We start from the raw sequence: 11319 nt of genomic DNA on the forward strand, positions 1-11319 counted from the left end.
TCAATTCCTCTAAAACGACCTTTCATTACATATATTCTTACTCAACACTATTTCTAACCATCTCCCTCCATAATTCATTATACATCTCAGGTTGCTACTATCCACATCCTTTCTTTCAATCTTTTTATTCTCACGTTCCTTAAACTTACATCATGCCTTGCCCACATTCACTTACATTTTCATTACTCAACATACAATCATGTCACTCATCTCGTCTCACACAACATGATCTATGCCTCAAATAAGTCTTACCTATCCCAACACATATAAATCATGTCCTCCCCACCGAACTCATACTCATCATAGGTGCCACTCTTTACACCACGGGATTGGGTAACTTATGCGTCAAGACCAACCTACATGTAAAACAATGCATAAAGAAGCAAAATAACGCCTTTAAATTAAACATAATATGCAACGAAGTCAAAAGATAAGCATATGACCCAAAACAGGGGTCACTAGATCGAGTACAGGCCACTCGATCGAGTAAGGGACTTACTCGATCGAGTAGGTGAAGATCAGAAGCACGTAAAACAAATTACCAGGGACACTCGATCGAGTAACTAACGTACTCGATCGAGTTCCCCCCTACTCGATCGAGTACCAAGGCTACTCGATCGAGTACCTACGCATTTCTCAGCACTGTCCAGTTTTCGTAAAACAGTCATAACTCACCCATTTCTTGGTCGTTTTGGGCGTGTGACCTATCGTTAGAATCGTAAAAGGACAAGCTATCACCTCCAATTGGAATTACATCAAAATCATTTATGTATCTCAAGTTATAACAGTTTAAAGACAACTTTGTTGTAATCAGACGACATAACTATTTGATTTTTACTTCCAAACAGCTTAAACAACAACCAAGCAAACAAAACCAGACCAAAACTCATAAAACTAGTATTCATAATCATATGTTACTATTTTCAAAAGCCAAGCAACAACATTCATCATGCACATAATTTATCTAACTTGCCAATTATGACTTACCCACATGTTTTTATTCTATCACTTTTCGTAAACAAAATCCCAAATACATGACATCAAGTCCCCTATTCACATGTTACTAGCATAACAACATTATAAAATAACTTCCATTATATAACATGCTTAATCCGGAACCATGTTATCATACCACGATGATTCATCTTTTTCCACTAATTCATCCATCATACCACATATTTACCCACCATATTCGTTCAACATATTCACCCAGCACATGTTCAATTCACACTCCCAACCTTCAGTACTTTTACTCAACACGACAACAACAACATGTATACTTACACATCGCTTTATATATATATATATATATATATATATATATATATATATATATATATATATATATATATATATATATAGACAAAACACTTTTCCTTACATAATTTTAACATGCCAAATTACATGTATCAATCATTATACTTTCATGCTTTACAATCAACCAACATACAATTCACGTCATCATCATCTTTCAATTCAGATCCCCCATCCTCCACATGCATGCATCCATCAATTCATACAACATACTACTACATAGATACACATAGCACACAATATGCACATAACGATCCCGACACATATCCCATGGTGACCGGTTCAAAATTGTACGGCGAGTTCGCAACTTTAGGACGTCTCCCAAGTCTTTGCATTAGCTCCTACAACCTTTACCCCGAGTTCATTTTAATTGACTCCCTAGATTCATTAGATTCATTGGTTACACGTTTCAGGATCGTCTCTCTGATACCATTTGTAACACCCCCATACTCCAAGTGCCTTACCAGGACCACTCAGGTATAAGGATGCCACCATCTCGGTTGCCCGAGGCATGATATTCATAAGACAATAAAGAAACAACTTTAAATAATATAACTTTAGTGAAAAGTACATCTGATACCAAATCCCAAAATACGGGTACAAGTTCTTAAAACAAACTGTCTACTGAAATACTGAAATGTCATAAAACTAAAAGACTACAGCGGAAGACTTCTATCGTCAGACGGTGGCACATCCCAGCTATCCCAGTACTCAACTCAAACCTGCTCAATTACTGCTCACCATCCCCGAATGGATCACCGCAGGTTTTACAAAACAACAACAGGGGTCAGTACTAATCACACACCTTATATATATCAACCGCAAGATAAACAGACAGCTTAACCGTCACACATACACACAATTACTCCAATCCCATCAATCTCAATCACTGACTGTCCACTGGACCAGCCCTGCCAGTGGGGGACCGCAGCCGTACCCACCAAATCCCCGCTCATCATATTGAGCGATAACACTGTCCATTAATGTGCACATCCCCTTCCGTGGCGGGTTCCACGAAGGGCGAAACTAGGGCGTGAAGCCACTCCCGCAAGTGACCCCACTCAGCCGAGGACACGCCTTGAGAACCAGAGACAAAAATTCACAATCAACAAACCGTCACAATACAATTACTATATTATTCAAACAACCACAACACATCAACAATCATCCCATTATGGGACTAATACTGAGTAGGAAATCCTACTTGGAAAGCACAACTATCAGACGGTCTCAACAGCTGTATCAAAAAGCCTCTTCTACAAAACCTCCTCCTATCATACAAACACATAAACACTACCAAATCACAATCTACACAAAACCCCCAATTCCCCATATTAGGGTTTAAACAACTTAAAAGAAATACCATAAAAAACGGTACATAGGTCAAACCCTTGACGCAAGGATCTCAACGGTATAACGAACGATGAAAACCGACCTTCCAAACTCCGGGATTTGCTAACAATGCGATTAAAGTGATGAACGTACTTTGCTTTCTCTCTTGACAGTAATTTAGGTTTTGAAAAGTGTTTAGAACAATGACGGGAAAGATTATATACCTTAATCGCATAATTAACAAAACCCGAGAAATAACTCCCTGTAAACCGGCTACTCGATCGAGTAGCTAAGGTACTCGATCGAGTGCCCCCTTACTCGATCGAGTACCCACGTTACTCGATCGAGTACCCAACAGGTCAGAAACTATTTTAAATCGCAACTCACCCTTACTCGCCAGAGTAAGGCCTACTCGATAGAGTACCCAGAGACTCATAAATCCGTAGTATTACAACTGTTAAGGAACTCACTATAAACATCTATGACATGAGAAGATACTTGATCACCTTCAGCCACACTCTTCAATTTGCTCCTTGTCAATGTCTGACTTTGAGTTTGGAAAAGAATCTCCCTTTTATCATGTGATTCACCAAGTACGAAATCCTGTACATTTTTCTAGGGTTTATTCAAATCCCTAAGAATATTTATATTTTTATAAAGATGGGGAGATCTATAAACCTTCACGGGAACTACAGCCCTCCTGTTACAATGAACTGGAACATCGTCTTCAATTGGTAACGGAGATAAGGGAAATGGGATTGCTACGATATTTGGGGTTTTGCAAGGAACACTGGCAATCGACAAATGACGCGGCGATTGACGAATGTAGACATTACTAACAGATGGTTTATCGAGTGTTCAAACAATTAGAGTATCTGGTAGTACAATAAGATTATGATGATCAAGATCTTTGTTCCATAACGCAGAAGTAGGAGGCGTAGGAGTAGCTATTAGAAAAAATAATCATGCAACATCAGCGACGCCTCTGAATCAGGTTGATGAAAAGAATTAGCAAGTTTAGGTTGAGATAACAAATGGTCATCAACTGGTAGGAGCCTAAAGGATAGAGTAGGAGTAGTTATGGGCTATGTGGGCTCATTGACAGGACGGACGTTATCAACAACAGCATGCGAGGGAGATAAATCATGCAACATCGGTGTCAGCTCAGAATCAGGTTGATGAGAAGATGTGGCAGATTCAGGTTGAGATAACAAATGGTCATCAACTGCCAGAAGCCTAATGGATAGGTATTGTGGATTTGGTGGTGAATGATATGGCTGTATTGGTGGCAAAGCTTCACCCATCATATCCAATGCCTCCAACAATTCAGCCTCAGACCACCCAAACAATTCATCCACATTCTCCCCACCATTTTCCACATTCTCTTTAATATTCTCAACGATATTCTCTACAGCATTTTCTTTCATAATGTCCTTGATATTCTCCTCATTCTTCACATTCTCCATATTCTCCTCATCGTCCTCTTGTTGGGATAACTTAAAACCATCTGACATACCATCTACAGCTGCAACTAGTTTAGAAACTGTTGTTGAGGAAGGTAGTTGGTTGGGAGCTTGACTAACAAGAGATTGGTACTCCACAAAAGCTTGAGCCATTACCTTTGCGGAATGAACAAGTTTATGAATAAACTCAGTAGTATTACTAGTTACTGAATTTTCAGTTTCAGGTAGAGGTAAAGGATCAGCTTCAGCTACAGCTTCAGATATTTGTTTTCGTTGTGGAATTGTTCACTTGGAAGACTGCCCAAGCTCAACCTTTGGAAGACACAAATGTGCATGTGACATATGGTGGTTGATCACAATTGGAAGCTTAACTGAACCCCTACCGAAAGATTTTTCGTCAGCATTTTGTCATTCAATTCCTCCTTAAGTCGCATGGATATAGCTTCTTTTGTCCAAGTTGAGAGTGTTGGAAACATCGACTAACTAGGCATGAATTAAATACACAGCGATTTAGGCAAATAAAAACCAAGACCATAATAGGTCCACCAAACCAATTTTCTTTGAGCTTTTTAGTCATGAACTCCTGCTTTTGCCAACACTGAACTTGGTCAGCCAATTTTCTTTTTATGAAAGTGCACCAGTTAAAATCGGAGATCAAATCAGTGTCTGACAAACTTTTAAGAAGTCTCAGACTTGCCCAATTGCATACAACACCACCTAAAAGAGCAGAGAATATATAGATGATGAAATTTCGCTTGAAATCATCTCCACCATCTTTTTGTGAAGACAATTTGCTTAGGATATCCTTTGCCTCAACTGCATCTTTTTCATTTTGACTTTTGAAGTTTTCCAAAATAGACAAATAATAAGGGCTCTTATCTCCGTTTTTTGCTTCAACAGCAACTCCTGGACCCATTGGTATTCTCATGCAAAAATGTATATCCTCCTCTAAAATAGGAAGTTTTCCATTAAACAAAGATCCTTTAAAGGGGTCATAATTTGAAACTAGCCAAAAAGCCAAATTTCCGGGAACAAGATCATTTTTAAGGAGCAAGAGGCCGCCAAATCCCATTTGCTTTATGGCTTGTATCTGATTATCAGATGGTGGACTCTTCTCATTGTTGATAAAATTGTAAAAACCAGATGGAGACATCCACGTCCTCAACACAGGCATCCTCTCTTTGTAAATCCTTTTCTTTTGTGTAGAAATTCTTTTCTTTTTTGTAGCTGGTTCAGTAGATTCACTAGGTGGTTTAGTAGCTTCACTACCTGGTTTAGTAGCTAGTTCAAGAGGTCGCTTCATACTAGCTTGCTTCTTGCTGCTGAGTAAACCCTATTATTCACTAAGTAAGGAAAAAAAAACATTAGAACTAAATGATTTCACACATTGAAGTTTATGTTTCAGAACATCTGCAGCAGGAGCTGATAACCAGGTCAGCACCTTTTTTGTGACTAGTCAGGCACAAGCAAAGCACCCTCATCTTCCACCAGAAATGACAGGCACAGTTCAAACCAGTGACATCACTCAGGCAACCTCAACTGCCAGTCCAACTTCACCAGGCCACAAGAACAGCAGCCAGGCTAGCCACCAGCAGCCACCTTGGCCAGCTGAATCCTTATTCAACTAGTCACAAATTAATCCTAAGGAGCCAGGCCAAATTCCTAAAGCATTGCACAAAAATTCAGACTGAAAGATAGTTGCAGGAGGGTAAATCAGATAAAGTAAAGTTGACATTTTTTGCCAAACAAGGGAAAACTCTCAACAAAGAAGAACTTGGCCTGTTCAGCACTCATTTTATAGAGCCTTGAGCCACATAAGATGCCTGCACCAAAGCCATTTGACCCACAACAACCAGCCAAAGATTTCAGCAACCAAAGACAACATGTCACTATCAACCTGCAGCTCTTTTGTTCTTGTTCAGTTTGCCTTAATTTCTTTTGTATCCGTTGTAAAATAAGTCCACTACTCTTGTTTTCTTCCTAAGTTTAATCCTGGCCCTTAGATGGAGTTGTCTAGGGTTTATCATGTACTGAACACTTCACAGAAAGGCCTATATAAGGACCCTTTCTCAGTCTGTTGTACTCAGACTTTGATTAATGAAAAACCTTGAGATTTCTCTCAAAAATTTGCAAATCTTTTAACTTTGCTGAGTCTTAGTTATAAGTCAGACTTAATATCTTCGTGTGCTTGCTTAGAAGGTGATTAAGGATCTGTGGTGCTACTTAGAATAGGTCTGTGCTTGCTTGAGCTATTTTAAGTGCATTGTCTGGTTAAGCTTGAATTGATTCTGTGCTTGCTTGAACAATTCAGTCTTAATCTTCCTAAATTATTAAGTTTAATCTCTGTGCTTGCTTGAGAGTAAATTTGATAATTATATCCTCCTTTGTGTCCAGAAAATATCACAAAAACAGTCACAAGAGCCTTTCAAGGAAACTGTTTGAGATTTCCTTTATTTCAGTCTGGTTTTCTATTTATTAAAATTACTTGGAGTGTGTGTAAAATCCTGAGAATTGGCACAGTTTTAGTTTGCCCTCTTAACTAAATTGTCAACAAGTTTCATGATTTTTCAAGGTCATTTACTATTTTTATAAAAAATTCCAAGTTTATTGCATTCCCTGAAAATTGCTCTTTTACCTGTTTCAGGATTTGTCCAATTTGTGCTTGTCCCCATAGTTTACACTGCAAATTCTGGTTATCAGAGCTTAGGTTCATAACACAATCCTACCTTGTGTTAGTCCTGAGTAAGAGAGAGGCAAGTTCATTTTCCCAGCTACATCAAAACTACAAAAACAACCCAATGAGTGAGGAGAGATTAGCAGGAATGGAAGCAAAGATGGATCAGTTAACCAACCTGGTTAATGTGACCCTGGAGGCTGTGAATACTGTAATGGCAAACATTCCCACTCCAGAAAAAGGAAGGCCACCACCCTACAGAGGAAGAGGCAGGGGTAGAGGTATCCTTGGAGCAGGAAGGGGCCAACCACACCCTCAAAATGAAGAGGAACTCAACTCAGATTCAGAAGAATCCATGATGGAAGAAGGTAACTATTTGGCTAGAGATAAGGATGTTAAGGTAGAGATCCCTGATTTCCATGGTAGCTTAAATCCTGAGGACTTGTTAGACTGGCTTAGATCTGTTGAGAGAGTCTTTGAGTTTAAAAATTATGATGACAGAAAAGCTTTTAAGGTTGCTATTTTAAAACTCAAGGGCTATGCATCTCTTTGGTATGAGAGCATGAAACACCAAAGAATTAGAGATGGAAAGGAACCAGTTAGGTCTTGGCTTAAGTTAAAAAAGAAGTTAAGGGAGAAATTCATAGCTAAAGACTATACTCGGGATATTTTTATCAAGCTGACTCAATTGAGACAAGAGCAGTTAACTGTCGAGGCCTACCTTAGGAGCTTTGAACAACTAACCCTACAATGTGAGGTCACTGAAAAACCTGAGCAAAAGATTGCTAGGTTCATTGAGGGTTTGGACCCTAAGATAGCTAGCAAGGTGAGAATGCAACAAGTCTGGTCATTTGATGAGACAGTTAACCTGGCCTTAAGAATTGAGAAACTAGGGAAGGTGAAGCCTGCAACACCCAAATTTCCCACCAGAACAACATTCAAACCCTACACTGGTGTCAAAATTACTGAGGTACCTAAACCAGTTACCCAACCAACAGTAGACAAAGGGAAGGCACCCATGTATCCCAAACCCAACCCACCTCTATCCAGGGATAAGATCAAGTGCTTCCAATGCCAGGGCTTTGGCCATTTTAAGAAGGACTGTCCTTCTAATGAGCTCTCTGACTATGGAGATTGAAGAATGGGAAAGGGAAGGTCTAGTTGAGTATGAGGAAGAAGAGACACTGGGTCCAACAGAGATGGAAACTGGGGGGGGGGGGGAACTGATCAAGGACAAGTTGTGGCTCACCCTGACACATGGCACAATTTGGTCCTATGGAGGGTTATGTACTCTCAACCAGCTCCTCTAGAAGCTGATCAAAGATCCATGATATTCAGGAGTAGGTGCACTGTCCAAGGGAGAGTGTGTAATTTGATCATTGATGGAGGTAGCTGTACCAATGTAGCTTCCACCATCATGGTTAGCAAGCTGAGCTTGCCTACTCAGGAGCACCCCAATCCATACAAACTGAGATGGTTAAGCAAAGGATCCGAAGTGAAAGTTGACAAGCAATGCATTGTTCCCTTTTCAATTAGGAAGGTGTACAAGGATGAAGTGCTGTGTGATGTGGTCCCTATGGATGCCTGCCATCTACTGCTAGGGAGACCATGGGAGTTTGACAGGAGTACCACTCACCAGGGGAAGGAAAATGTCTATGTTTTCAAGCATAATGGGAAGAGAGTCACTCTGACTCCCTTACCACCAAACCAGAGGGGTTATAGAAGTCCTAACATGCCTGAGGAGGTTAATGGAGTACTATTTCTATCTGAGGCAGCTATGATCAAGGAGCTGAGGCAAGAACAACCTGTATTGTTTCTCCTATCAAGGGAAACCAACACTGAGTGGAACAAAGATGTGCCTGCAGAGGTTCAACCCCTAATTAAGAAGTACAAGGAGGTTTTTCCAGCTGAGTTGCCTAGTGGATTGCCACCCCTGAGAGGCATTGAGCATCATATAGACCTTGTACCTGGTTCTGTGCTCCCTAACAGGCCAGCTTACAGATGTGATCCCACAACAACCAAGGAGCTACAACATCAGATTGAGAAATTAATGACAAAAGGGTTTGTGAGAGAATCATTGAGCCCATGTGCAGTACCTGCCTTACTAGTGCCTAAGAAAGATGGAAGTTGGAGAATGCGTACTGATAGCAGGGCTATAAACAACATCACAGTCAAGTACAGATTCCCTATTCCAAGGCTAGATGACATGTTGGATGAGCTCAGTGGGGCTCAGATCTTTTCAAAAATAGATCTCAGGCAAGGGTATCATCAGGTGAGAATAAGAGAAGGTGATGAATGGAAAACAGCTTTCAAAACCAAACATGGCCTGTATGAGTGGCTTGTCATGCCATTTGGCTTGTCTAATGCCCCAAGCACCTTCATGAGACTCATGACTGAAGTTCTAAGACCCTGCCTTGGAAAATTTGCTGTAGTATACTTTGATGACATACTCATTTACAGCAGAAGTCCATCTGAGCATGTATTACATTTGGAGGTGATTTTTAAAATACTCAGGGAACAGAAGTTGTATGGGAAGCTTGAGAAGTGTACCTTCATGGTCAATGAGGTGGCATTTCTAGGATATATTATATCAGGAAGAGGGATTTCAGTTGATCAGGAGAAGATTCAGGCTATGCAAACTTGGCCAGTCCCACAAACAATCACAGAAGTAAGGGGATTTCATGGCCTAGCATCCTTCTACAGAAGATTTATTAAGAGTTTCAGCTCAATTGTTGCACCAATCACTGAATGTATGAGAAAGGGAGACTTCCAATGGACTGAAGCTGCTCAGCAGTCCTTTGAGGAGATCAAGAAGTTAATGTGTGAGACTCCCATTCTCAAGCTGCCTGACTTTGAACAACTATTTGAGGTAGAGTGTGATGCCAGTGGGGTTGGAATAGGAGCTGTCCTAATCCAAGGCCAGAGACCAGTGGCCTATTTCAGTGAGAAATTAAATGGAGCCAAGCTGAAATATTCAACTTATGACAAGGAGTTCTATGCAATCATAAGGGCTCTTACACATTGGAGTCACTACTTGAAACCTAAGCCATTTGTGCTGCATTCTGATCATGAGGCCCTGAAATACATCAATGGCCAACACAAGCTGAGCCATAGGCATGCTAAGTGGGTAGAATTCCTGCAAGCCTTTAACTTTTCAAGTAAATATAAAGAAGGGAAGCAGAATGTGGTAGCTGATGCCCTATCTAGGAGGCATTCTTTGCTGACTGTCATAAGTAACAAAGTCCTTGGGTTTGAATTCATGAAGGAGATGTATAAGGAGGACCCTGACTTCTCTGAGGAGTGGGTTGTTCTCACAGAAGGAGGCTCAACTCAGGGTAAGAAATATATGCTACAAGAAGGGTTTTTGTTTCATGGTAATAGGTTGTGTGTGCCAAGGGGATCCTATAGGGATTTACTGATCAGGGAAGTCCATTCAGGAGGGTTAGGGGGACATTTTGGTGTTCAGAAAACCCTAGAAATCTTACAGGACCAGTTTTATTGGCCTAGAATGATGGGTGATGTCCAGGCAGTCCTTAAAAGGTGTTCAACATGCCAGAAGGCCAAGAGTTCCTTCCAAGCAGGACCCTACACTCCACTGCCTGTCCCTGGTAAACCTTGGGAGGATGTGAGCGTTGATTTCATTGTGGCATTATCTAGGACACAGAGAGGTAAAGACTCAATCATGGTGGTTGTGGATAGGTTCAGTAAGATGGCTCACTTCATAGCCTGCAAGAAAACTGAGGATGCTGCTAGTGTTGCTGAGCTATATCTTAAGGAGATTGTGAGACTTCATGGGGTTCCTAAGACAATTGTATCTGACAGGGATACAAAATTTATGAGCTACTTTTGGAAGACCCTATGGAAGCTGCTAAAGACAAAGCTTTTGTTCAGTACCTCTCATCATCCACAGACAGATGGGCAAACTGAGGTCACTAACAAAACTTTGGGGAGAATTTTAAGATGCCTAGTTAGCAAAACCTCGAAGGATTGGGATTTAAAGCTAGCTGCAGCTAAATTTGCATTCAACAGAGCACCATCTACTGCAACTGGTTACAGTCCTTTTGAGATAGTCTATGGGGTTAATCCACTTATGCCCTTGGACTTGTCTTTTGTCCCAAGGGAAGAGATCAGTCCTGATGCCAAAAGAACAGCTGAACAACTGCTGAAGTTGCATGAAACTGTAAGGAAGCAAATTGAAAGGTCCAACGAGCTGTATAAAAAACAATCCAAGAAGACTAGGAAAAAAAAGGAATTTGAAGCAGGAGATATGGTTTGGTTACACCTCAGGAAGGAAAGATTCCCCTCCAAAAGAAAGAACAAGCTTATGCCTAGAGCAGATGGGCCATTTGAAGTCTTGGAAAGAATTGGTCCAAATGCTTACAAAATTGACTTGCCAGGGGAATATGGGGTTCATGGCACATTCAATGTGGGGGATCTAAGTCCATTCTATGAAGATTCTGAGGGAGAGGAGGATCCAGGCTTGAGGGCAAGCCCTGTTCAACCAGAGGGGGTTGCAGCAGGAGCTGATAACCAGGT

Source organism: Silene latifolia, chromosome 4 (genome assembly GCF_048544455.1).
Source record: "Silene latifolia isolate original U9 population chromosome 4, ASM4854445v1, whole genome shotgun sequence".
In the NCBI taxonomy this organism is placed as follows: domain Eukaryota; kingdom Viridiplantae; phylum Streptophyta; class Magnoliopsida; order Caryophyllales; family Caryophyllaceae; genus Silene; species Silene latifolia.